Source organism: Triticum aestivum, chromosome 6A, assembly GCF_018294505.1.
Source record: "Triticum aestivum cultivar Chinese Spring chromosome 6A, IWGSC CS RefSeq v2.1, whole genome shotgun sequence".
Taxonomy (NCBI): Eukaryota; Viridiplantae; Streptophyta; class Magnoliopsida; order Poales; family Poaceae; genus Triticum; species Triticum aestivum.
Window position 1 is genome coordinate 82275624 of NC_057809.1, and position 27873 is coordinate 82303496.

Below are 27873 nucleotides of genomic sequence, written 5' to 3' on the forward strand. Positions count from 1 at the left end.
TAAACAAAGCCATCTATACTGTACCCAAATATTTCAACTAAAAGAAAACCAAATGTCAGATAGATCAAGGGACCAGCATTTCTGCTTCAATAAAAGAAAACCACGCAGCCAACCAAAAAACTCACTCCATATATGATTAATTTGAAAAATTGTACCACATGCCGTCGTATTTAGGTTACTGGTGATTACAATATGAATCATGTTTGTGGCTTGGAGAACTGCCCAAAGTATGGAGACCCAGTAGTTATTTTAAGATGAAGATCAGATGACTTGGCCACTGGACCTATAGTCTTGTAAAAACAAGTAGAACTAGCTTTCCCTCCCTCCAAATAGGATGTTTGCCCCCTTTTCCATTTCAGCTAAAATTGTCCATGTTATCAGTAAACTAGTTAGATAATTAGGATGCAGAGAAAGGATCACATAACATTTCATGATGAAGTACAAGGAAAATGCTTGTGATGTGTTACTAAGGTACCTAGCAACAAAGCGGCGCTGGAAACCTCAGCGAAGCCGCGACCGGCTGTGCGGATGACTGAACGTGCACGCTCGTGGATCAGGCAGCTCAGAAGGGTTAATTTCTTCATTTGCAAGGTTTCAGGTTTCACCCGGATCTTCCGCTCCGACACAAGCTGCTCCTCGTTGACGAGGCACTGGTTGAAGCCATAAGGCAGTCATGAAAATTCAAGTGAGCACACAAAACAACCGGTATATAATTGGTGGCTTGATGCTTTGATATTTACTTACTGTCTGAGCGAGAGCAGCCATGCTGCTAACCGCATCGGCATTGCGACGGTGATACTTAGGCGCTGTAGTCGGACCACGGCACGGACTCGCCGATGGGAAGCAGCCTGTCCCATCCCCATAGTTTCCCCACGAGATCTTTCGTTGAAACAAGGGAGAGATGCAGGTGAGATTAATTTCAGCAATGACGAACAAAGGAAGAAACATGATACTAGTAGATGGCAACCTCAGATGTATGTGGATGCTAGTAGACGGCGGAGCCAGGATTTAGACATAGGGGGGGCCAGACCGATGATAAAGCCAGTTTTTTTTGCCTCACAAACTACCTAATAGTTTTACATCCGAGTATCATTCATCTTTCTCGGATGTCCCAGAAGGGACTAGTATCATTCATTTGAACTTTGCATAGACACACACAACCTTTTGTGGCTGAAGCAGACTAGACAAAGTTGATAATCAAACTACTTCGAAATATGGCATGAAATGCTACATGTCATATGTACAAATAAGAAAAATCACTGTATAACTGAATAATAGGTTTGAGTGGAAAATCATCACTGGTTCTATTATGTAACTTTGTTGTTGTATTTAAAAAAAGGTCAATATTACATGCATACATACAATCAAACCCAACCTGTACTCGTCCCCTCTACTGCTAGGTCGAGGTAGACCGGCTGGTCGTGGTTGGAAGGTGCATGATTTCGAACGATTGCCTGTGCCCGAGCGCGACGCATCACAAATCACACATCTGATGTATAACAAATTAATGATACAAGATGAGAATTCAGAGAAGTAGACAGTGCTGGATTAACCTTGGCTAGATCATTGGCTGCAGGACAAATAATTGGCGAGTGAATTAGCTTGACTTTACGAATCAGATCATGAGAAGGGAGAGCCAAGGCGGGCGGCGGCGAGGGCGCAGGACTGTAACAGCGCAGCACTAATCAACACAGGCGCTAATCATCATCGGGAATAATGCCCAGCGCCCAGGAAGACTTTTAACGAAGGCCGATCAACAAATATGGCCTTGTCATGGGCTTGTAAACGATTGCTAGTGGGCTTTTACATTGGCCCTTTTTCCTTTCTTCATAAATCACGTTGAGTTAGGGGGGGGGCAATTACTTCTGTACTTGAATCATATTGCTAATTATCTACGGCCTACTCGATGTTTGCTCGATCGATAGGGGGGACCAGGCCCCTGCTCGCCCCCCCTTGTCTCCGCCACTGCTAGTAGTATACGTACCATGGTACTTGACAATAATAAGCTGCGGCATCTCCTTTGTAACCGTCTCTTTCTCCTCCATGTCTTTGATGAGATCGGTGAAATACTCCCTGTCCTCTGCCTCGTCTTCCCTGCACGCGGCCTCCATCTGCATCTTCTCCGCCATGTGCCCATGTCCTCGAAGCGCCTGCGCTTGGCCTCCATCTGATCGGCCTGCTTCTTCGTCGCGGTGTCGCCGAAACGGGCGGGCCCAAAGTTCCCCCGCGCAAAGACGACGGCGTCGCGGAGAGAGCAGTCACGGCCGGAGAGGCGCATGCAGTCGAGTTTGTTGGACCTGCCGCGGAAATCGGAACAGCGGCAAACAGAAACACGGGAATTGCGGGGGGAGAGCGGGAGAGAGAGAGAGAGAGAGGGAAAACGAAGCCTTCACTTTCCATTTGCATGGCTCAGTCAAAATCTGGTCAAATCAGTCTAACATCTTCTTGAATCATCACCACGATCCAGTTCCGAGGCATCGTCGTCCCGTCCGTGGCGTTAATTGACGCTTTTTGGGAAACAACAGAAAGGAAAATGTTTATTCTAAGTCGGATGGTAACATCCAAATGTAAGCCTTGCGAAAAAGGTATTTACATTCGCGTTCCGTTCACAACGTGTATCTTCATCGTCTAAATCCACCTTTGATGTGTGTGAGAAAGCTAAGAAGGGCTCCGCTAGGACCCAGACTAGTCTTATCCAGTAGTAGGTGACGCTGTTGCTAGATTCACTTTACCCCTTCGACGGTGGAATTAATTCCTGTGATTATCTCTCTAGCCTATCTTGTTGGAAATAATTTAAACACCACAAAATTAAAATATCCTGTTATTGAAATTGTTCTCAAAGAATGTTCTTTGAATAGTTTTAAATATAACCAAATTGTATTCCGCAAAAAAAACATAGAACCAAACTTTGTTAAACTGGTATCTGAACTTTGCCATGACAAATAGAAGTACTTTTGGAAAACTCTGGCATAGCTCGCAATTTTTGAAAAATAGGTAGAGAACGTTTTAACCGTATTTTTGAAACTTTGTCGTCAAAATTCAAAGAACTTTTCATTTTTATTGGTTTCTTCAAAAGTCTTTCTAATTTTCATGGCAAAGTTCAGGCACATCCTTCATAAAGTCCGACAAAGCCTTCATAAAAATTGTACGCGCGTGATTTTTTAGTGAGGCTGTGGGTTAACATGTAATAATCTCATAGTAAGTAGTGACATTATCCTGCAAGAAAAAGTAACTAGCGACGTTAATTATCCACGCCAGATATAATTATGAGACTGGCCTGCCACTAAATAAGAGCATGGGAGGGAAAAGTGCACAAAGCATGCACAGAACCTAGCTAGAGAAACAAATCTACTAGCCTGTGGCTGGTGCATGGCTGACACAACGGTGGGCCTAACTGATTGGACAACATGCATGATGGCCGGCTCGGATTCACGCTGCATACGGAACACGAACATAAAAAAACCGCGTCCCAAGCCTCGTCCTTTATGGACACATGCCCTGTGGACCCACCGCTACTTTTCTCGGTCAAGCCTTATCTCCTTATCTTCTCACATGAGCTATCGTCCATTCCCCCATTTTCTCTGCCATTTTCGGTCTTCACGCTGCGAGAGGAGAGAGCTCCCATGAGGAGTGAGCTAGTTCAGCAACATGTAAGTCCTCAAAGTCTCTGCTCAAGTTGTAGAAAACTCTCGCTATATTATTAGTGATGTAGTCACACTTGATGCCCGGAATGAAGACATACCTTATCAATTTGAGTGTGATATCGACTTAATCAGAGTCATACCTCATTTGATTCTCCAATAGTTGTGTCCAAAAGTTACTTGAACACGTCTTTCATATAAGCCATTGCGGCAGAAAACATCCTTCTGAAACCCCAGGACCTCTTTGCAAAATTATTCATAAGGTGAAAAAACATTCCCCTTGTTCAACAAATATATTCTTCATTGCATTCTATAAGCCTTTGCAAGAATTTTTAAGTTGCTTCATAAACCAAGTTCGATTGTCTTCAGTATCAGAAGCTATGAACCATATGCAAGTGGATACATCCGATTGTGGCCATCAATTAGCCTCAACTACAAAAATCTAACTCTACTTGCAAAGGCTTAGAGAATGCGGTGAAGAATGTATTTCCCAATGCTGAATAAAGGGAATGTTTCCCATATTATGGAGAATTTTGTGAAATGGTTCCATGTGTTTGGAAGGGTGTATCTTGTGGCAAGGGCTTATATGGGAGAGGTATTCACAGAACATATGGAAGCAATTATTTGATAATAAAATGGGGTATGGCTTTTGTTAAGTTAGTGCATACTCTCAAGTGGGCCAGGTGTGTCTTCAACCCATACATTAAGTGTGAGCTCATCTCTAGTAACATAGGAGGGGTTTTCAAGAACTAGTTTAGAGATATTATGGACTTATTGCTGAACTAGCCAACAAGATTATAGGGATGATCATGGGTCGCTAGAGGACAAGGAGAAGGCTTGGAGGAAGACTGCCATTTGGACCGATCCTATTTATGGGGGAAGAGGGAAAATACTAGAGGTTTGAGGCACTTGAAAGTTGTGAAATCTGTTAACTGGAGTGTAGAGATTTGTTACAATAGCAAAACTTATTGAAAGGCATATTGTGAAGCTCAATTTTTGCCTTGAAGGGCAACACACATACAAGCGATGTCAACATGTCTTGCCTTCGTGTCATCATAAAAGGGAGTAGATCTTGAACAGTTTATGCATATGTGTACTACGGGGGCAGATTCAAGGGTGCTATATGTGAGAGAGATTGAGCCAATGACAGACATATCACAGTGGCCACGAGCGGAGCTGTCATTTGATGTGGTGCCACCACTTCAAAACAGAGATAAAGAAGGACAAAAAATGGAGGATTCAAAGGATGTGTTAAGGAGGTCACAAGGTGTCAATGATGATAGCACTGGTCCCACAAATGCCAAGGGGAAGAAAATGATTAGATGCCTAGTGATTTGCAAGAAATTTGGTTAAAAGTATCATAGGCAAGCTAGTTACAAGTGTCCACTTAATTGAACCCAAAAAAGACAATTGGTGTTCTTTCATTCAAAGCTTGAATTATCACTTCATGACAAAAGTTTATTGTTTAATTCAAGAAAGAGGAAGCCTAAAAGGAACAATACATAAGGTAGCAAGGTGAACCGAACACCCCACAGAGGCCAACTAGAGAACAAATAATATGGGACGGTTAAGCCATGCACTAGAAGGCAATCAACGAATAGTTCTATGTTTAGCAATGTAAAAAACGAAACAATTTTCTTATATATAAATGCCATAACATATATGTGCAACTGCCTTGCTTTATTGCCAGAGGGTATTTATTCACAAACCATCACAACTACTCCAGAGAGGATACTAGCTGCAGCTCTAGGAAAGAAGATGGCTACAAAGGGGAAGCTACAAATTGGATGAAAAATCTCCATTAAATTTACTATTCAAGCTGTGCATCCACATGGGCTGCTCTTTTAAGCGTTATCTTCCTATAAAAATGCAAAGTACATCACATATTGGTATTTTTTTACCAATATTATTTGGTATCAAGGTTACATGAAATCCATGAAATCGAATTGGGGTATATGAGACGGCCTCCACGCTCACTATACATATTATAAATTAGAAAGTAGTATCAAAGCCTAAGTATACTAATACTCCATGATCCATAGAAACCATGGATCGACAATATTTGTGAGACCACGCTAAGAAACCATATGTGTTTTCGAATGCAGATAAGCATCCAATTGGTTTTGCAACATGCTAGAAAAAAACAATTTGAATTGAAGAATTCCACCCATACCTCCTTGCTTTCTCCTTCCACAAACATAAGACTTCCAATGCATTGGCATGTACGTCTTGCATGGATATAACACCTATTGATTTGTTAAATCTGGAAAAGCTATTGAACTTCATTCTTGTGCGCAATTAAACGCCATGTCTAACAAATGTTGACTTCCACCTGCCAAAACAATGGTTTAAACTGTAGTAAACATACAATCTGTCATATGTACCTCAGTACTCGAGTCTCTACATGAATGTATAGCTTATTGTGTTGAAACTCTACAAAGATAGACTAGTGTAACTTGATAGAGACTCTTTGTCCAAATTGCATTTGCTAGCACCAAAAGATGAGAGATGGTCGTGAACTAAATAAATATGAAAGTGGTTAATTGAAAATACCACACTACTATGGCACCAATTCTTTGAAACTGTGATATCCATATAAAATGGCATTTGGTGCATCTTAGCTAATAATAGTACATGTGTTGAGTCTGTAAAAATAACTAAGTTTTGAAGATGTAATGTAAGGTTTGGTAACTGCAGCCCATATTTACATTTAGAGGGATGTGCAAAACTTGAAAAAGGAAAATGGAAGACACTATTATAGAAGTACAGAGTGTCCATTTCTAACCTCCAACTTTTGTCAGATCCGAATCAGATCACCACTACAATGACTTCTAAGCATTTTCAATTTGAAACCATACACCAAAATATTTCAGCTAGTACAATGGAGAATTTCCAATTGCTAGTAGATAAATGTTCAGGTTGTAGTATTTTCCACACAATCATTTGAGAATCTTCTTATACTCAGGCAGAGATTGATAACGCATAATGTGCATATTCTTATCTCACACACATAGATCACCTTTTGTGCAGAGCTAAGTCTACTAATATATCATCTCATTCCATCGCTGCCACATCGTATATGAGTTTGACAACATGTCAGGTACTACAGAAGGAATCTAAAATGGACATCAGCGAGAAGAAATGCGGCATGCATTATATTGGTTTATGAAAATAGGTGATAGAAGAGCCTATTGTCATTTTAGCACAGAAAATACCTCTAGAAACTGAGCCAAGGTTCCTATATATTCTGTTTAGTGCAAATTAACACGGGCTTACTTTTCATACCTAAGTGAAAAAAAACGCATGGCTCGGTTACTCGGAGTTTGCATTTGTAGAAAAGGCAGAACAAACAATTTACCGTGTAGCATATACATAAGTGACAACTCTTGCAGACCTTGCCTATAATAAATTAGCAAAAATACACAACGAAAATATTAAGATGAACGTGGTTCCACGCGCACCCACGTAGATAGTAAATAAAAAATACTAGAAAAAGAAAAGAAAAATCTGAATTTTTGAGGTATCAAACTTGGTCGACCCGACCATACTCATGTGTGAAGTTCGGTGCAGGAGTGACATCCGGGGTATTTCTTAGTGAAGAAAATATAATCCGACCATACTACTCCCATCAAACAGTGCTTTTGAATATAACTTTCGTCTGTCATTTTCGCCCAACATACCACGGATGTCATTTCTTGGTCAAACAACTGTGAATTTCATGGAAAATAGGATCATTAGGACACCATTACGGAAGACATACAAAATTCATGGTAACGCACTTACGGTTAGGTCAGAGAAACAGTAACCGTGTTTTTTTTTCTTCCAATATAACGTTCATGTGCTTTGCAGTGCGTCTATCTAGAGCAATTTGATAAGATAACACACTTTTCCTGAGACCTTGCTTCAATAGCACACTTTTCTTTTTATTAGATAAAATAGCACACATTTAATTGGTAGCTGTACAAAATAGCACAAATCTACCTTTTTGTTACTTCTCCACGTACGGGCCCATATGACATATTGTTTAGGACAAAATTACCCATCCATCGTTTCACCTGGCTCCTGATCGATTGAAACGATCAAAACCACAGGAGGCGGACAGACAAACGAACCAGTGCGCCGCCGCCTCGCCCTGCCTCCTACCCGGAGCGCCTTCATCTCACCGTGCCTCTTTCCCGTTGCAGCGCCGCCTCGCCGTGCCTCCTACCCGGAGCGCTGTCGTCTCACCGTGCCTCTTTCCCGTCGCACCGCCGCCTCGCCGTGCCTCTTGTGCACGTGTTGCCGGTTCTCCCGCCGCCGCCTCGTCCAATTTTTTCTCATCTCCCGACGCTCCACATCTTGCTGAGATGATTATAACTGTCGAAATTTTGATCATTTTCCATATCAACAGAACTGTACATCAATACATGTTACATCCATAAAATCTGTATTTTGATTACAGCAAGAGGCATTCGCATCCTCAGAAAAAATGAAGCGTTCATATTCTCTCGTGACTGCAGAAGCAGATACATGCATACATATCAAAGCTTGTAGTGTGCCTATGTGTGGCACTAGTATTTTGAGCCATATGCTATCTTCTTCAGTGAGCATCTACTGTTAGAGATAGCAATTAGAGCAGCTAGCAGTTACAGCAGGTTCCGGCCAGCACGTACAAGCTAGCAGCGACACACATGCTCCACTTAGGCCTCCAACGCGGCCAGCAAGCAACCTGGACAGGACCCGCTAGACTGGCAAGGTGGTGGCCGACGAAGACGCCTCCTCTACAGGAACGGGCAGCGCGTGGGGGAGGAGGCATGGCGTGGTGGTGCCGCAGTGGAGAAGACACGGCGACCTGACCGTGCTTCGTCAAGGAACCATGGCAAGGTAACGGCAGCGGTGCAAGAACTGGCAGCACGTGGGGAGGAGGCAGGGCGAGTTGGCAGCGCGCTGGGGAGAAGGCGCGGCAAGGTGATGGCGCTCCGGGCAGGAAGCACGGTGAGGCGGCTACGCACTGGTGGGCAATTTCGTCCTATAAAATATGTCATATGGGCCCGTACGTGTAGAAGTAAGAAAAAGATAGATTTGTGCTATTTTGTACAGCTATCAATCAAAGATGTGCTATTTTATCTAATAAAAAGAAAAGGGTGCTATTGAAGCAAAGTTCCAAAAAAGATGTGCTATTTTATCAGATTGCTCGTCTATCTAAAACCACTTTTTTGGCAGGCAAACAATTCACCAAGTAAAGCGCCTTGCCTATCGATATCAGAAGGAGATAATTAAGGAGGTGGAGGAGGAACGACTGGACCTGCAGCATGCGGGCCATGCGCATCGTGTATGTCTCGCCAAGTTGCCTGCCTCGCGCCGATTACCGCGGCTCCTTCCTTCTCCTCCCCGTCCTCCAATCTAAAGGAAACGTACAGAAGCTGCTGGACACCGGGAGAAAGAAAGAAGAGGCGGGGGACTGCGCGCGGCGACGCGGGTAATGGGAGAGGCGCCGTGGATGAGATCGTGAGGTGAATATATAACTGCCGAGGGACACGGCTGACCGGGAGAGGCGGCCGTGGATGAGATCGTGGGAGGATCTGGCGTCCGTGATCCGAGGTCCGAGAGTTGAGTGGAACCTTTGGCTTGGCACCCGATCTAATATACAAATCAACGGCCGGAGAATAATTCAAACGGTGGTTGGACGGACCAGCGTTCATGATAGCATGAGTTTATCCGGATTAAACGTGGGTCGAACCTCCTTAAGTTTAACTTTGTAGAATTCCCTCAAAAAAAGTTTAACTTTATAGAAAAAAATGATAATATCTATCAATAGTTTAGGGCATCTCCAAAGCCGACCCTCAAACCTCCCGCGAACGTCCGGACCGTGCGATCTGGACATGTTGTGCCATCCAACACGGGCCTGGATTGGTCCGCCGAACGGTCCAGACGCACTTTCTCCAGCAAATGCGAGACAAACTCGAGGAAGGGGCTTTGCGGGAGTCTGAACAACAGACACGTAGGACTCCGGCACCCCCGGCCCACCCAAAAACTCACCAAAACCCCTACCAGACCCCGTGCCTCCATCCTCCCATTTTCTCTCTTGCATTCGCGGCCGCTCAACCACCCCGGCACACCCCTGCAGGTACTTGACGAGTCCGTGCTCCGCCGCTGGGATGAGCCTCCGTGCTCGGCAAGTGTTCGTTGAATTGCCCAAGCTAAATTTTTGTCCCTTCTTCTTTGAAGCAATGGATCGGGTATAGACTACATATACGAGCAATATGTTGAGTCATCAGACGGCTCGTCCGACGAGGACTACACGGATGAGATAGCGATGATGTAGACGGTCGTTGTAGACGCGGAGCGTGCGGTAGAGCATGTTCTCAATTTCAAGGGATCGATCAAGGGTCATCGAGTGCTCACAATTGCAACAGGGTGCATGGCCATTTGACACTGATGTGCGACTACTTTGCCCCCGATGCCCTCTTCCCTGACAAATTTCACCGGCGGTTTTGGATGCGCAAAAATGCTTTCGATCGTCTCTACCATGTGGTCAGGTCCTTTGATGACTACCTGGTGCAATAATTTGACTCCTTATGTTTTGGAGGTTGTTCTCATAAACAATTAAGGACTAATGTGTTTGCTAGTGTACACAAAATAACAAGTCCCTGAAGTCATGTGGAGTTAATTTGGTACAAACTCTGAATATAATCTCATGCATGGCAGAGAAGATTATCATCGAAGATTATGCCTGTCGAAAGTAAGCCCCCAAAAGTTGTTGACGAAAAGCAATTCGTTCAGTGTTCGTTCGTAGAAATTGACTGCAACCGAGAAATTGAAGACGAAGCGAAGATGTAGCATTTGTTTCGTTGTTCTTCCTTCTCTTTCATGATTCATAGGACCACCGTACTATTAAGAGGGGCACAGTGTTCGAAGCTTACAGTTCTCTGATGCTAAACCTGAATTTTATATGAGTTGAGAGAAATCTCTTTGTGTTACAAATAAATACTCGCCAGCCAGAGACGTTGTTCTTCTTTGCTGCGAGAGATTTGAAATTCCTGCAAGTGGAAGATTTGATTCGGGGAACAACAAGCATGGAAACGACAAGAGTAAGAGCTACGATTCAGATGATGAGAAGAAGGTCAAGAAGTTCTTCAAGAAGAAGGACAACTCCTCCTTCAAGTCCTTGTTAAAATCTTCTTCACGGAATCCCTTCAAGTCCTTGTCGAACCGCAAGAGTACCTCTCGCAAGGCCAAGGCATACATTGACAAAAAGATGGACTCCGAAGAAGAGGAATCATCTGGATTCGAAGAAGCTGAGGAGCCCAAAGAAGAATCTGACTTTGGCATGGCTGGCGCCGCATGCGCCGCTACTCCAGCATCAAACTTTATTGAGAACCACTCGAGCGATGATGAGGCTCCTACTTATTACTGCTTCATGGCCAAGGCACCGAAGGAAAACGTACCTTCCAAATAAACCAATGATCAATTTTCCATTACACAGTAACTCTGCATTTGTGGCGATTAGGGCATGTACAATGGTTCTATCTTAAGAGTGCCACGTAGGATAAATGATGAGGTGGAGGAGAGAGAAATCATAAGAGAAGACTTGTCTTATCTTATTTAAGAAAAGACAAGAGATGATCTCTTAGCATAATTTGTCTCGCCATATTTTTAGGAACAACTAATTATTGAAGATAAGACTAAGAGATGACCCATTGTAGACATGTTTTTTTGTCATCTCTAATTTACATGCAAAACTTAAGATAAGACTATCTTATCAACCATTGTGCATGCCCTTATATTCTTAAGTATGTTTAGGCACTCCAAATAATATGTTTCTTTTTTTCAACAAATGGTGAATTTTATTACTCAAAATGAAGCATCAACTGCCCATCCTCCCGTTGTGCCCTGATGCGGATTTACCGAAAAAGGCTTTCGCCCCGCTTTATATATAAAGCAACTGCCCAAGCCAAACATCCAACAAGGTTCACACACACACGCAAAGGTCTAAAACAGACAATTAGTCAAATAGTTAATGCCGAGGGCACAACTCAACAAGCCCTGAAGAAACCGAAAAGCACACACAAGCGAGGTGCACAGAGCATCTAGTCGTGCTCCGGGGGGGGGGGGGGGAGCGGAAGGCCATCGATCGAAGGTCGGCGAGGAGGTTGTTGATGACGTCCCGATCCTGGAGGCGGCTAAGCGGCCGCCAGAGCTGCAAGTAACCACACATTTTCAAAATGGCGTCAGTAGCACGTCGAAGAGGCACCTTCTGTATAACAAGCTTATTGCGAACGGTCCAAAGCGTCCAGGCAAGGACCCCAACGCAAAGCCATCTAATATGGCGGTAGCGAGGGGGGAATGCGTGAATTTCCGCAAGCAGGTCAGGAAAGTTGGTGTTGCACCACTGGCCCCCAACCGTCTCGCGGAAACATGACCAAAGGAACTGAGCCGTAGAGCACGAGAAGAAGATGTGGTTAGCATCCTCCACCGTGCCGCACATGGGGCACATCCCATCTCCAGGTCCATTACGCTTAAGGACCTCCACGCAGGACGGGAGGCGGCCTTGGATCCATTGCCATAGGAAGATCCTGATCTTCAGGGGCAGGCGGATGTCCCAAATCAAACTAAAGGGCTCGAGGGCCGTCGAGGGGGCGATGGCCGCGTAGAGGGATTTGGTGGAGAAGCCGCCGGAAGGTTCCAGGCGCCAAGAGATGGCATCCGGGGAGACGGCGCCATCCATAGGGAGGAGGGCAATGTCCTGAAGGAGGGCCTCCCAAGCGGCAACTTCAGGAGGGCCAAAGGGGCGGCGGAAAGCGAGGCGCCCTAAGTCAATAAGGGCCGTCTCGACAGAGACACAAGGGTCAACTGCAATGGCGAAGAGCTCTGGAAATCGCGCGGCCAGGGGGGTGTCGCCAATCAACCGATCGAACCAGAATAGGGTTGAGGACCCAGTACCAACCGAGATGGATGTGCCAATGCGAAGCACAGGTAGCAGCTGGACGACGGCCTGCCAAAACTGGGAGCCGCCCGAGCGCTGACAGAAAGCAAGAGGCTGTCCTCGGAGGTACTTGTTCTGGATGATGGTAAGCCAAAGACCTCCATCTTCGTTGGCAATGCGCCAGAGCCAACGGGTCAGGAGGGCAATGTTCATGCGTCGGGAGGATAAGATCCCCAGACCGCCCTGGTCCTTGGGTTTGCATATGTTGGGCCAGCTAACCATATGGTACTTCTGCTTATCCCCCTCCCCAGCCCAGAAGAATCTGGATTAGTATTTGGCAATCTCCTGATGAAGGGTCTCATGGAGGCTATAGAAGCTCATGAGGAACCAAAGAAGGCTGGCAAGCGAAGAGTTGATAAGGATCACGCGAGCAGCCTCCGACAACCAGCGCCCTTTCCAGGGCTCAACGCGGTGTTGCATACGGGTCACCGTGGGGCGAAGATCCGCCACGGTGAGGCGCGAATCACTAATGGGGATCCCCAGGTAGGTCGTGGGGAAAGAATCCAACCGACAATTTAGCCGGTCCGCGATAGCCTGTGCTTCCTCCGAGGGGAACCTGAGGACCATCACTTCGCTCTTATCGAAGTTGATGGTTAGGCCTGACATCTGTTGGAAGCACAGGAGGAGGAACTTCAGGTTAGCAATGTTTTGGACGGAGCCCTCCACCATTATTATGGTGTCATCCGCATATTGAAGGAGGGAGACCCCTCCCCCTCCGACTAGGTGGGGGACGATGCCGCGGATATGGCCAGCATCCTTGGCCTTATCAAGGATGGATGCCAGGGCATCAACCACCATGTTGAACAGGAAAGGCGAGAACGGGTCACCCTGACGGACCCCACAGAGGGTGGGGAAGTAGGGCTCAATGTCACTGTTGATGTTCACAGCGATCCTACCACAGGAGACAAGTTGCATGACGCGAGTCACCCAACGATCGTCAAAGCCCTTGCAAAGCAACACTTCCCGCAAGAAGGGCCAGTGGACCGTGTCGTACGCTTTGTGGAAGTCTAGCTTCAGAAAAAAACGCCCGATGGCGTTTCATCCGGACCTCGTGGAGGACTTCGTGGAATACTGGCACCCCATCCAGAATAAATCGGCCTTGTATGAAGGCGGATTGGTTCGGATGGGTAATCACGTCAGCGAGTAGGGTCACCCTATTGGCGTACCCTTTGGCCAGGATCCGGAATATCGCATTAATCACTATGATTGGACGAAACTGGCGGATGTCGGAGGCGCCCAGGACCTTGGGGATGAGGGTCACGATACCATAGTTGAGACGCCCAAGATCCATGGCGCCCGAGTAGAATTCCTCAAACAGGGCCATGACCTCCGGCTTGATGGCCGGCCAGAACATTTTGAAGAACGTTACGGGCAGGCCATCCGGGCCCGGGGCCGAAGAGGGGTTCATCCCTTTAATAGCCGTGAGGACCTCGTCCTCGGCGAAGGGGGCCACTAATGCCGCATTGGCCTCAGCAGAGACCAATTGATCACCTGACCAAATGTCGGGGGCGAGACTAGCCCCACCCCGAGGGGTGGGGGTAAATAAGGCTTTATAGAAGCCATCTACATGGGCACGGATGGCCGAGGGGCAAACGAGAGGCGTGTCTCCTTCCCAGAGGCAGTGGATGGAGTTTCGCCGCCGCCGGCCGTTCGCCACCGCCTGGAAATAGGCGGTGTTGGCATCACCCCAAAGCACCCACTGTTGGGTACCGCGCAGGCGCCAATAGGCCTCTTCATCCGTGTAAATGGTTGAGAGCTGGTCTTCAAGGTCATATCGTAGCATCCACTCATCCGGGGAGATCCCGGACGTGTCGGCACGGGCATCCATGGCTTGGATAGCCAGCAGGATGGCCTTTTTGCGCTCGCTAAGGTCTCGGCCAAGGTTAGCACCCCAACCCTTCATGAATTGGCAGGCGAGTTTGGCACAGACGTGCCACGAGTCGACTGCAGACATGGCGCGATGAGGGGAAGAGTGAGCGGAGATCCAGCAAGCGACGACAGCCTCCCGGAAGCCAGCCTGGTTAAGCCAGAAGGGCTCGAACCAGAAATGCGGCGGGGTGGGGGCGCTCGTCAGTGGTGGAGAGGAGGAGAGGGACATGGTCAGACCTGATCTGGGTAATCGCACGAAGCGAGGCTAGGAGGCAACATAATTCCCACTCCGGGGAAACTAGGACGCGGTCCAAGACGGATTGCGTCGGGTCAACCTGACGGTTAGTTCAAGTGAACCTAGCACCCGTACGATCTAGCTCACGGAGACCCAGCTCCGCGATCCAGTCATTGAATAGCTGCATCTAGGGGAGGTTAATCCGGTCATTATTCTTCTCATCCGGGGATCGGATGGGGTTAAAGTCTCCGCCCACAACAACTAGGAGGAGGGAGTTGGAGATCTTCAGATGTAGCTCCGCCAGGAAGGCCGGGGAGCGACGGTGGTCCGCCGGTCCATACACAATCACGACCTCCCATTTAAAGTTAAGAGCATGCTCGAAGATCTCCATACTAACGAAGAATTCACCCCGGTCCATGCCACCCACCTCAAAGGTGGCATCCTTTACCCCTAAAAGGATGCCGCCAGAATGGCCTGTGGTCCCACTAGAAGGGAGCCAATGCCAGGCAAAGAGGTGGGAACTAAGAAATTCGAGCTCGTGGAGGGAAAACTCAGTGCGCATGGTTTCCTGGATGGCAATGATGTCAATGTGTTCGTCACGCATGTACTCGATGAGTTGGCGGCGACGACCATCATGGCCGAAGCCGCGGATGTTCCAGAAAAGGGCCCGCATCTAAATCCCCCATCGGGGGGCTGCTTGACCCCAGGACACAGGAGGCGCTTTGCGCGTGGAGAGCAGTAGTGCGAGAGCGGGTGCGTCCACGGATCACCCCGTCGGCCACCGGAGGAGCCCGACCCGCAGGGGTGGCGGTCGGTTCCTCGAGAGGCCGAAGCAAGCGTGCCCGAGTCTCTGTCAGCTTGCCATCTAGGAACTCACGAGCCCTAATGGCTGCGATCTGTTCTAAGGGGGGGACCAACCTCCCCCTGAAGACGATGGCCGAGTCAGTGGCCACCTTGGCGAGGTGGCCAAGAGGAACGGCCTCAAGCGCGGAAAAGGAACAACTGGAAGAACTGGGGAGGGTGGGATCCACACCTGACTCGAGGTTCTGGACCGCTGCCCGAAGCTCCGCACGCTCGGAGATGGATGGAGTCGGGGAGTCCGCCAGGCAGGTCGCATCGAGGCGGGCGCTGCGGCGGGATGCCGTCACCGGCGTCGAGGTGGAGCGGGGCCGCCTGGCATACGCCACCGTCGGAGGAGGGTGAGTGGAGGCCGGAGTGGTCACAACCACTGCCACCGCCGTAATCGGGGAAGCAGGCGGTGCGAGGCGGACGTCGGGGGCCACCGGCGAGGGGAGCGGGGCGACGTGCTCCAGGATGTCGCCGGTCGCGTCCCTCGCGGGTGGGCGGGTCGGAGAAGGCGCGCCGATGGGAGCGCAACCGCCGCCACCCGTGGGGACCAGGGAGGTCAAACCAGGGGGGACGGGGGTTCCGGGCCCGACGACGAGGGGTGAAGGACGGAGTCGGTGGAGGGGGAGCGCGGCGACGAAGGCGGCACGACGAGCAGGCCCACACTAGGGGCGTCACTGGCCGACTCCGACGGAGGCGAGGAGGGCGCGGCCAGCGGGGTGACCAGGCGGAGAGCCACCACGAGGGCAGTGGCCGACACTCGGGTGCGACCCGCCCCGGAACTGCCACGACCCGGAGGTGGGTTGACGGGCTCGTGGGATGGGGAGCGGGAGTGCTCCGACAAGTCCTCATCATCCTCAGGGTCGTCGAGGCGGGAGTGACGGGACCGCCGGTGGTGGGAGTCATCGGCGTCCGCTGGGCCGCCCCCCAGGTGGCTGTCATCAGAGAATCGAGGGCGGCCGATGTGGTTCGGAGGCTCGGGGCAGATCTTGAGGTCGTAGCCGTTGTCGTTGAAGAAGATCCGAATCGTGGCGTGAAGCTTGGAGGAGTCCAGGTACTTCACCTTGACCCGGACCTCCTCCTCCTTGCGAAGAGAGAGCTCATCGACCACCACCACCTTGTCCAGGATCTTGGACATACTGCGAATGGCTCGCTCAGACCGGGCCACATCAGGCAGGCCGGCGATGAGGAGCCAAGCAGTGTCCAGGACAGCCACGGCCTTGGGATCCCACCTCGGCTCTTGAGATGTTCGCCACAATCCCGTTGAGGGCTAAGGTGATGCTGTCGCTGCGGGTACAGAGTCCCATGCTCAGAGCGTCGGGGAAGATCACCGTGAAGGCCTTGGCAGCGGTGGGGGTCACCTGCCGGGCCCACTTGCACCTGCGCAAGTGGTTGAGCTCGGCCTCGATCAGCTCCGGAGTGGCGACGCCCTCGCCCACGACAGTCACGAGAGCCAGGAGGGAGGGGGGATCTCCGGGACCTCGATGCGGAAGAAGCCCATGTCCTCGATGCCGTGGCCGTACATCATGATCTCCTTCATCACCGGGCGGTCCGGGCAGAGAATCACGGAGTGCCCAGCGTCCTTGCAGAGGTAATACCTCGGAGGGTTGGGGCATGCCACCTGGAAGTGCCCGGATAGGCCGCAGTTGAAGCACGGCGGACCGTCAGAGGCGGGGGTGGAGCCGCCGCGCCGTCGGAGGAGGCGGCGACCGGGGGGGGCGAGGGGGACCCTTCTTCTTCTTCTTCTTAGCGCCCCCGGTTCCCATTGCCCCCATTGGACGACGGGAAGACATCTTGGGAGTGAGGGGGCTGGTAGCGGCGGACGACCGGGGCGGTGATGGCGGTGGTGGCGGTGGTGAGAGACTGCTGTCGGGGGGAGAGGGGGATCGGTCCCGACGGCGCAACGATGAGGGGGACCGCCGCCGGGAGGCCTGCCGAGCCTCCCCCCAGCCGGCGACCGGCCGCGATCTCGTGAGTTGACCCGAGGGGGCGAGCAGCGCGCCGGGGACCGGGAGCAGCGGTCGTCCCGAGCAGGGGACCGGCGAGCAGTGCGGGAGGGGAGATCGGCGAGCGTCGCGGGCCGGGGAGCGCCGAGCCGGGCGGGAGTCGAGCTCCAGCCTGAGGTCAGCCTCCCACCGGAGACCGTCAGGAAAGGGTCGAGGAGGGGTGCGGCGATCGTCCGCCCTGCGCTTGGGGCGTCACGCACCATCGTCCCACTCCCGGGTCATGGCCGACGAGGGGGGAGGGGAGGGAGCGAGGGGACCGGAGGCGCCAACGAGCCGGGGGAGCAAGGAGCGGCGGGAGGAACTTCGTCAGGGGGGCGGGAGGCGTCGGGTTGGGGACTGGATGGCGGGGGAACCCTAGCTGAGGCCGGATGGACCGCCGGATCAGGCCAAGGCCCACCCAGGGGCGAGGCTGGGCCGCGAAGGGTGAGGACGGTCCAGGGGACCGGCCCACACAGCGGCCAACGGCCCGTACATCACGCGGCGGCCCAGAGGCCGAGGCCCGCTGGGAGGCGCCAAGGAGGCGGCCCACGGGACGACCCGAGACGAGCGCGGCCCGGTAGGACAGGCCCGGGGAGACCAGGCGGGGGACGAGGGTTTCCCCGATCGCCGCCACGGTGGTCGCCAGCGAGGCAGGGCGGGGGCGTCGAGGCCAGGACGGGCCGTGCTGGGCACCAAGAGGCGGGGGGACGGCGGCGCCGAAAGCCGAAATAAAAGGGCGGAACGGGGACCGCCGGAAAACCACCGACGAGAGCTCCGCCGAGGACGCCGTCGGTGCGTAGGCCGGAGCAGGGGAGGACGACGCCGGAGCACCGGCCTTCCAAGAAGAGCGCGCATGGCCGCGGTCGGCGCGGCCAGCGACACCCCACCCACTGGAGCGGCGCCCCCGAGGGCGAGACCCCGAACCCAAGGGAGCACCTTGCCCCGCCGCCTACTGAACCAAGTCCGAGGGTCGGCGCTGGCGCCGGGCAGACCCGCGGGCGGTCGAACTCCCACCCCTAGGAGCAAGACCACCGGCAGAATCAGACTGAGGCGGCCGGGCAGGGGCCTTGGGGGAACGCGGTCGCGGCAAACGACGGGGCGCCCCGCGGCGAGGTCGTCGGCCTCGGCGAGGTCCGCCCAGACCACGCGCGATGGGGCGGCAGGGGGAGTCGACGAAGGAGCGGGCGGGGGAAGGGGGGCACCGGCGCGCGGTCCGGGTCCGAGGGAGGGGACGGGGGCTGGGGCGGCGGCGGAGCTGCCGGGTCGCCGGGACCATCGCCCGAGCCGTCGGGATCCATCTCTCCGTCTCCCGTAGACATTTGATGCGGATTTTACCCACTGGTGGAAGCAATCCCGCGACCTGCTTCCTGCGAGCGCTCGTAAAGGTTTCAACACCCTTGTTATGCTCACATCTTGGGAGCTTTGAAAGCATCGAAACAGCTGCGCCTTCGATGGGCTTCGCCCTTCCATCACCAGCCTGTTCGAGACCATCCGTTAGGAGGCTCTTCTTTGGGCTTGTGCTGGAGCCAACGGATTGCACAACATCATAGGCATAGGCTGATTCTTTTCTATTTGGGTTGAGCAGCCCCATCTTGTTCTTGTTGCTCAGGTATTACGCTTAACGTCGTTTATCCGTGTACGTCTCTAAGTGTAATGCCCAGAACTCTATTATCAAAAAAGCTTTCGCCCCGCTTTATATATAAAGCACCAATCAACAAGCACCCAGTACAAACACATGTCACGCCACCACAACACACGCACACACTCAGGGCAGGATACAAAGGCGCTGAGCGCAGCAACAGCCCCCTAGCACCACACCGAGATGAAGCTACATATGACAAACCGCACGCTCCAAGGCGGCGCCTTGAAGAAGGAAACGACACCGGCGCGCCGCCACCGCCCGATCCAAGGATCAAAGTTTCCCCAGGAGCCGCATGATAGGCAATGATAATCGCGACGACGCCTTCAAAAAGGAAACGATCTTCGCCGTCGCCGGTCCGTCCGAAGATAGAACAGGTTTTCACCTCGACCAACACTTATCGCCACCGAACGCCACACCCGGGCAACCACGCTGCCCACACGGCCATGGAGACCGGGCAACACCAAGGCACGGCCCGGAACTCTATTTGCTTCAACCTATCAATGAATGATAGGCAAGCTTTGCGTATTCACGAAAAAATAATGAAGCATCAAAATGATACAAACATAATGAGCACACATCCCCCCTCTGCATAGTTAGGATGCAAGGCACTCCAAATAATCTGTTCCTTAGTGATGAACATTTAACACTAAAAGTTCTTCTGCTTGTTTACCCTTTGTAGGTGTCCAAGCTTCCGTTGTTGCCCCCGACTCCAGTGGAGCCCCGGATCTTCAGCATGCTCTCTCTCTTCTGTCAAGCAACCCAGTGGGTGCTGTCAACCTCCAGCCAGGTTCCCAGATGCACTCTGGGGTGGCAGCCATTGCCGGCAGCCCCAACCCCACGATGCACGCGCTGGGATCATCGGCAGGGCTCTGGCTAGACGGCGGCCCGCCCCTCGATGATCACCCACGGTTCCAGGTCTTCGAGCGCTTGGGTGACCACGACAGCGAGCTCCAGCTCCCAAAGCCTTCCTATGACCACGCCTCGCACTTCGACCGGATGCACTGATGATGATGGTGCTCCGGTCCGATCACCCCACTCGGTGCGTGGTTTTGTCACGCGATCGACGCCGTTTCTTCGGCCTGAAACTCGGAATGCTGAATTTACTTTGCTTTGACGCCGTTGCCTGCCTAGAGGCCTAAGGTTTTGGCAATGCCTAGAATAAAGGCGCACAAGAACAGACTTAGGATCAAATCGACCCAGTTGTGTTGCCATGGAAAAAGATCTTGATCCATCATTTAGCCATTTGTCTGAATAATTCTGAACTTGCTATGTTTCTGAATGGCTTCTCCAACTGTAACTGATCATGGTTTTAAATTCTTGATGATGACATCGCACGGCCGTAGCGGTGGCCCATGGCACGGTGCCAGCCATTGCAAGAGGACCGGCAATGGCTGGGGCAGAGATCCAGTGACCACGGCGTAACATGGCCGGGCACTGCGCATTGTCACCGTAGCGCCGGGCACTGTTCATGAACTGTCGTGTGGGTACAGTTCCTGTCAATCCGTCCGTTTAAATCGGACGAGGGGGGGGGGGCATGCCACCATTACTGTCCCTAAAGCCTAAGGCGGTAGTTCTAAAAACATGAGCACAGGAGACTGGCAGGTATGGCCATTCAAGATTGCAGGCATGAAGTGAAAAATGAACTGCATTTCCGAAAAAAAAGAACATACACATAATTAAGCATCTTGGTATCATCTTTTCAGACTTCTTATTCCATAATTATACACCAATCATTTATTTGGACTTTGATAGTGTACAATAATACTACAAGTACAGTTCTTCCTCTGTCTACCATTTCAGTGCCTTGAGAAGGTATGTACGTACCAGTACGTATAGATTTCATTTGCAGATAGTGTGACCTGCACTGCTGCGCTTCTGACTCGGATCAGCAGCTAGGCATTGTCAGGACACGGCAGCGGTACTCTCCAAGCGCCCAGATAGGGAAGATGTTCCTGTACTGGGAGTAACTGATGGTGCAGTTCCTGGCGAAGATGCCGATGATCTCCTGTGGCACAAAACAGAAAATACCATTTCAACGGTCATGAACAAACGCAGACAGAACAGCGACCGAATGCCGGATTGCCAGTTAGTTAGTGTCTGGAATCTAAGCACTTTTGACAGTGGTTTTCATGAGAGTGTCCTTACAAGAGAAAAGTTTCACTGCTCGGTTCGCGGCATACTTACTTGCTGAAGGAACTCGCCATCCTCTAGTTGTAGGTTAATCAAAACCCTTGCTGCCCGGTGCAGAGGCCCTGGATCTCTCTCGGCCTGCTCCAACGGAAATTGAAATGCAGATATCATCATATGAATGAGCCTGGTGAATGCCTCAATGAACAATGCCAAATCGAGGAGAAAAAGAAAATACAAAAACCTGCCCAGCATCAAAGGGCCAGCATGGCCCAACTGGTATTGACTACATGGGGGCGCCTTCCTTCAAGTTCGGTGTAAACCTATTTGCAGAAATTAAAAAAAATGTCCAGATCAGATTAGTTCTCTTTTGCAGAAAAAAATATCAAAACAATACATGTTGGTTCGCTACTGGTTTGATTGATCTATGGAAGCATAACTTTTTTTTGCTGCGCTGTATGTAATATATGTGCCATGTTAAAATGGAGGAATTGAAGACAAGCTCTTTGGACGAACAGCATGATGCTTTTTTTTAATGGAGGGATATTATTGCTTGTAAATAAATCTCGACATAACTGCTAATTCTGAGCTAACAGTAAATCAGGCGTTCATACTTATGATCAATCGCGGACTGATCTGTTTCTGGTTGTACCGCAGCTACCGCTGCATACAGACATCCGTCAACAGGCATTACCTAGGAACTAGGAAGAAATGAATGTACCTTATCCCTGCATGACAAATAGCTTTCTCCCCAGCCACCAGAAGGAGTCTCTTTCGACAACAAGAAGTCGCAGGCCTTCCTAATAGCATGACAGTTCTTGAATGTCCTTCCAGCAGCAACTAATCCCCTCACTGCGTACCATGTCCCATAGGTGAAACAAATAGCCCAGGAGCCGTACCTGTTGCAAATAGACAACACAATGAGCAATAATGGCAGCAGTTTCTGTGTTTGAGTGAAGACACCAAAAAGCATCAAAAGATGCATGTGTATTGGACATTCTTTTCTTCCGGAACAGAGTTTCAACACTAACCATGAGCCGTCGCTTCTTTGAATACTCTCAATGAAGTTTTCGGCTTTATGGATACATTTGTCTATCTCTTCCCTCCTATGTCCAGGGTAGTGCTTTCTGAATGCAGTCAGGGCCTGGATCACTTCTGAAGTACATTCAACAACACTGCCAGTCCAGTTTACATCTCAGTTCAGTTTCTCTTAAAAACAACAAATCAGCATGGTAACAAGAATAGGGTTATCAAATCTTACGGATGATCAATCATTATGTCCCCAAAGATCTCAGAAGGATTGAGAAACTGAACAGTTTTAAAAGCATGTCAGATTGTAAAACACTATTTACAAAAGGCTGAATGTCTAGAGTTCTCATTATAGTTGTAACTCACCTCCAGCCAGGCATAAGACCTGGTGAGTATGCAAAGCCACCATTTCCGTTCTGTAAAAAACGGTTTATCTTAGTTCCACCCAATTTAAACAAGCATATTGTTAGAGAAAATTTAAGCAAACATATATGCAAAAAGAAAGTTAGAATCATAGATAAATCCATAAGAGCATAGAGCAAAAGAGAACTAATGATCCTAGCTTTTAGAGGTTTGAAAACTGGATATGCATACCATCCAAGAAAGGAGACAATTGACAGCGTCATAAAGTCTATTGGCTTCTATTGATACACCAACCATTTTTGGAGAAATCTTTGACAACAACAATGAGGCCTGATGAGAAAGAGGAATCGCAACAATTTGAACAATTATAACAATAATTCAAATGATGACCACGACACCACAAAAGAATATAAGATCTAAAACTTGAGAGTTGTTTTGGTTATTTTGTGCATTAAAGAGAGTCCCTACTTCCAAGAACCTGGAAGAACAAATGCTGGAACTTCCAAAATCATATCCTTACAGGTAACAACATCATAACATCATTCACCTGTTAACAGGCTTCGAAAATAAATGTCATTTTGGACAACGAGACTGTCTCCAGCACACACCTTTGACCATATCTTATCATGTTGGTAAATAATGGATGAGAATATAACATTCTGGAATTACTCTGTTAATAGTATCAAGTGAAAATCAAATAATTATATGAATGCAAGTGCTCAAGTTTTGAAAGTTTGTCTGCATAGGGTAATTGGTGATATCAACTTTAGAATGACGGTACCACCTTTAATCCTAGTGCAGTGCAATCTGATACAGGCCAAACATGATCGACGGTAGAAAAGGTCCATGCACCTTTAGATATATGACGATACCAGACACTCAAATCTCCATGGCAGTCGTGAAGAACCTTTCACAGAACAGATAACAGAAATTGAGTCAAACAATGACCTAATCTGGCCGGAAAATTAAGTATCAAAATTTACCTGTGAATTTTTTATGTAGCCATGGGCTAGTTTAAGAGTAGGACAGAACTCTTCTGTGAGTTCCGTAGCCAGTATAGCTTCAACTGTGAAAGTTGTGTCCCAAAGCTGGCTGCCATTATAACCCTACGGTGACAGGACCATTTCTTAACACTGGTATTAGCATATCAAGCCAAAAGAAAAGATGCACTATATCTTAGTATCTCTCCAGATTCCAGAGTATATCTGGACCAAATTAATAAATGACAAAAATAGACACCATGCTAACTGAAAATGCTAAAGTAACTTTCCTGTGCTATTTAACTAAGTTAAGTAACCTGTGAAGCAGTCACCGCAACTGAAAGCAAAAAAATTGGGATCAAGGACAACATAAAGAATAACCTGCATCTTCATGCCATCTTCAGCAACCCACAAATAATCATAGATCCTTGGAATATGAAGTTTGAATTCCTGTGAGTTAGGATCTTCTATCCAGCAACAAAGCATATTCAGTACCTGCACAGTTTTTTGTATTATCAGTTTTCACAATAATCAACTGAAAACAGGAACAAGAAAAAAAACGCATGCCCTATACCTTCCCTACAGCACCACTGCAAATATACTGAGTGTTCTCATCTTCGTAATGAATATGTTGCATGGCATTTTTCAAAGCTTTCTCCCTCAATTTGCTTCCGGGCCAATGCGACATAACTGGTTCAACGAATTTGTGAAGAGTGGACCATAAGATATCTTGTCCCAGTGGATGAGGACAGTACAGATCCTCCTACAGTAAATTATAATAAAATCTTTCAAGCAACATTTTATAATTATATTCTGCATGGAGATCTCTACCTAAAGTAATAAATAAAAATGTGTGATACTGACACAGGAGCCATGTCCGTTTACAGATCAAAAACCATGCAGAGCAGAAACTTCTCAATAGCATAATAATATGAAGTTACTTTATGTTGTTACTGGTTTGGCACATGCACGACGAAACAAGTTCCAACGAACCTTAGCACATTGGCTGCGAGCCTTGTCCCAATCTATCTCATCATAGGGTACTTTATAGAGCTCCTTCCGTAAGTTCAATACAGTTGGTGTAATTGGGCCGACAAACCTCTTTCCATATATGTAAGACATGGGAAAGTATACCATTCGGCAATGGGACCACATGCGCCCTGTGTGCGACGCAGAATATTTTAGCAAAGATAATAAGGTAAGAAATTATGATAATATATACTCGCTCCGTCCCAAAATAAGTGTCTTTAATTTAGTACAACTTTAGATTATGATAATATATACCCCCTCCGTCCGAAAATAAGTGTCTTTAATTTAGTACAATATTGTACTAAATCAAAGACACTTATTTTGGGACGGAGGGAGTACTAATAAATGTGAATACATCAGACAGAGAAGGGCATAATAAAATTATTGCCTTGTGACAAAGTTTGTGATGATAGAAAATGATTTTTGTTCTGCTGCAAAAAAGAAAAATGGTTTTGTTGCCAATCTGTCAAATAAACTTTCCCAGGGTCAGCTGCATGAGAACTATACTTGCAGTATATTCTACTGATCATCTGCACTAACAGTCAAACAAGCATTCCATGCAGTTTATATGATAAATTTTGCCAGTGTTGAGTTATTAGTCATTATGATAAAATTTCCAGATAACTAAATACAAGCCAAAAGAGAAAGCGAAAAGGTATTTAAGGGGGAAACAAACCTGGATGAAATGGGAGGCAGTATGGTAGTAACCATAGTTCTGGAAGCAATGGATTGTTACCAGACCAGTCAAATACACCAAGAACCTTAAGAAAGTAGAGACGTCAGAACACCTCTCTGGGTTTGAAACAACTACACTTGTAACAAGACCAAAGCAGATAACAGAAAAGAAAACAATGCATAACCTCCGTACCGAAAGCCAAAACTTTCCCCATGATGTTGTAAAGGTTGCTCCTCCATGATCCAAAATCTAATTCTGAGCTAACTGAATGGCTCCATCTTCACTATCTGATCCTTTTTCAAGTAATCTCAAGGTAACATAGTTCAAGACAGAACCGAACATGGTGCTTGGGCCCTCAATGTGCAATCCCCAGCCTCCATCTTTGTTCTGCACTTAAATTCACGGAAATTTGTCCCTTTCTTTGAAAAGCATAAACAAAAATAGTAGTGGCATATACATTAGGGTAGTAGTGAGATGTAATGTGGACATAAGGAATGAGATGAAACACACATCATGTGGATTGCAAAGCCAGATTTTGTTTGCGTAAAAATATTATAGTTAAGAACGTTTTGTTAAGATGGATATTTCCTTGCCTGATGATTGTAGAGATACCGACGTATCTCCCTCTGATGCTTTGACGATAAGACAGTATTAAGAGCACCAGTCGAATGCAGTGCTATTACCTGAATAAAAAAAAGGTGAGAAAACCAAATGGCCCAGTTCTCTCATACAGAAGTACAACAAAACAAAGGATAACGTAGAATGAGATGCCACAATATCTGCAATGCTGAAACCAAGTGAGAAAAGTGACGCTCAGCTGGTCACCAATACAGATCTTTCACACTTTTCTGAACAGGAATGCAGGAGCTCTAACAGATCAATAGAGGAAGGCAAAAGTTTACTGAAGAGTCAAGACCAAAAGGAAGTCACTGAAGGCGGGAACAGCAAAATAAGCAGCAACTAACCGAGCAAGAAGGCTTAGGCACTAGTTTTCCAATAATTCAGAAGAAGGATACTAACAGAGGATACTGTCTTCGAAGAGCCCTTTGGCGCAGTTCTATATTTTCTAAGAGTTCAGGAGCAACTTGTTAGGAAGTTAGCTGATTATACGACGAGATATGCTAGTGCAAGAACACATGAGAAGGCTATAACTAAGGAATCTTAACCAGTTCACTGTTGTATATGAGCGAAAGGAACTACCAAGCCCGGCAGAAGGAACATAGGACCGGCGATATCCCCAGGCCAGTGTCCATCATGTGTTTGGAGAGTAGACAACTGTCCGATTGCCCTCTTTAAAGAGGTCAAAACAGCTTCTTTGGTGACATCTTCATGCTCTTGGAGCTTGATACCAGGAATGTCCAGCTTAGGAGCAGTCAACTCGGCAAACTGCAAAGGGTGCAAGTGTTTTGCAATGTCATGTGCGGTTATTTAAACCTCCATAAAAACCGAGAACAAGAAATTAACGTGCAAATGATAGCATTTCCATGAGCAAAATATGTGCACGAAAATGGCGCTGCTGGCAGGAAGTCCTAAATCCTAAGCAAATCCATGTCTGACTGGCTTGCATGGCCTTTCTATGCCATTTGAGCACTTGCATGAGGGGCCGGATTGTCAGCTTATGTATCAGGAATTCAGGAGTGGCAACACTGCCGGTATCGGTAAGATGCAAAAAATAACTTTAAACCTGTGGTTATGTTAGACCTGTGATTCTAGGCTACCGTTGACCCAAATCATTGTGTATCCGTGTAATTTACTGGATTCACGTTGCATATGCTTAGCCTATGCCTACGGTAGAGGACATATCTGGTGAAAAGGGCCTTCGGTGAGAACGTATGTAGAAATTCGAATAAAATCCCCAATAATCTCAACATATCTGCAACATTTCAGATCTAATTCATTATCATTCGCAACATATGAGAATGAATAATACTGATAAATAGTTTACCAGGTATTTTCCCTTTGTCCATATATATATGGCAAAACACATTGAAATGCAACCCTAAATTTCTGCATGCCCTTCCATGGTATTAAAAAAATATCGGAGTAAATAACTTTTTCACCCTATTTTCACGAAATTAGCAAGCCTGCGATCGATTTCACTTGCATCTCCTAGCTTATTTCAACTGTGCTGAGACGGCAAAATGGCATTCCAGCGGATAAGTAAACAAGCTGAGACGGCGAATTGCAAGGAGAGTTAGTAGGTGGTTACGCGCTGGTGAGACAGGGCCCGGAATCCGTGGAGGGGGCCGTCCGCGGCGAGCACGTAGAGCCTTCTCCGGGGTTCGTCATTTCGCCGCTGCCGTGGGAATGCAGAGCCGCGGCGGCTCCGGCAGCGGAACGGGGGTCAGAGCTGGGCCGTGGGCTCCCCTCTACTCCGAATCTCTGATTCTACATCGCTCTCGTCCATGGCCGGCCCAGTCGGGCGCCTTGCGTTGCGCTGCGTGGTTTCCGTTACCGAGCTCCAGCGATTTACCCTTAAAAAAACC

At 48.5% G+C, this 27873-nt stretch overlaps 1 long non-coding RNA gene and 1 pseudogene across 1 annotated transcript; both read right to left on the minus strand.

Annotated features, from left to right (window-relative positions):
• Window positions 1-7543: 7543 nt before the first annotated feature.
• Window positions 7544-9094, minus strand: LOC123130343 (uncharacterized). Its single transcript, XR_006463806.1, has 2 exons — window positions 8926-9094; window positions 7544-7997 (listed from the first exon to the last, which is right to left on the minus strand). It is a non-coding gene; the product is annotated as an uncharacterized lncRNA (long non-coding RNA).
• An 11832-nt stretch (window positions 9095-20926) lies between these two features.
• On the minus strand, window positions 20927-27748 carry LOC123130344 (cycloartenol synthase-like; annotated as a pseudogene).
• Window positions 27749-27873: the final 125 nt, after the last annotated feature.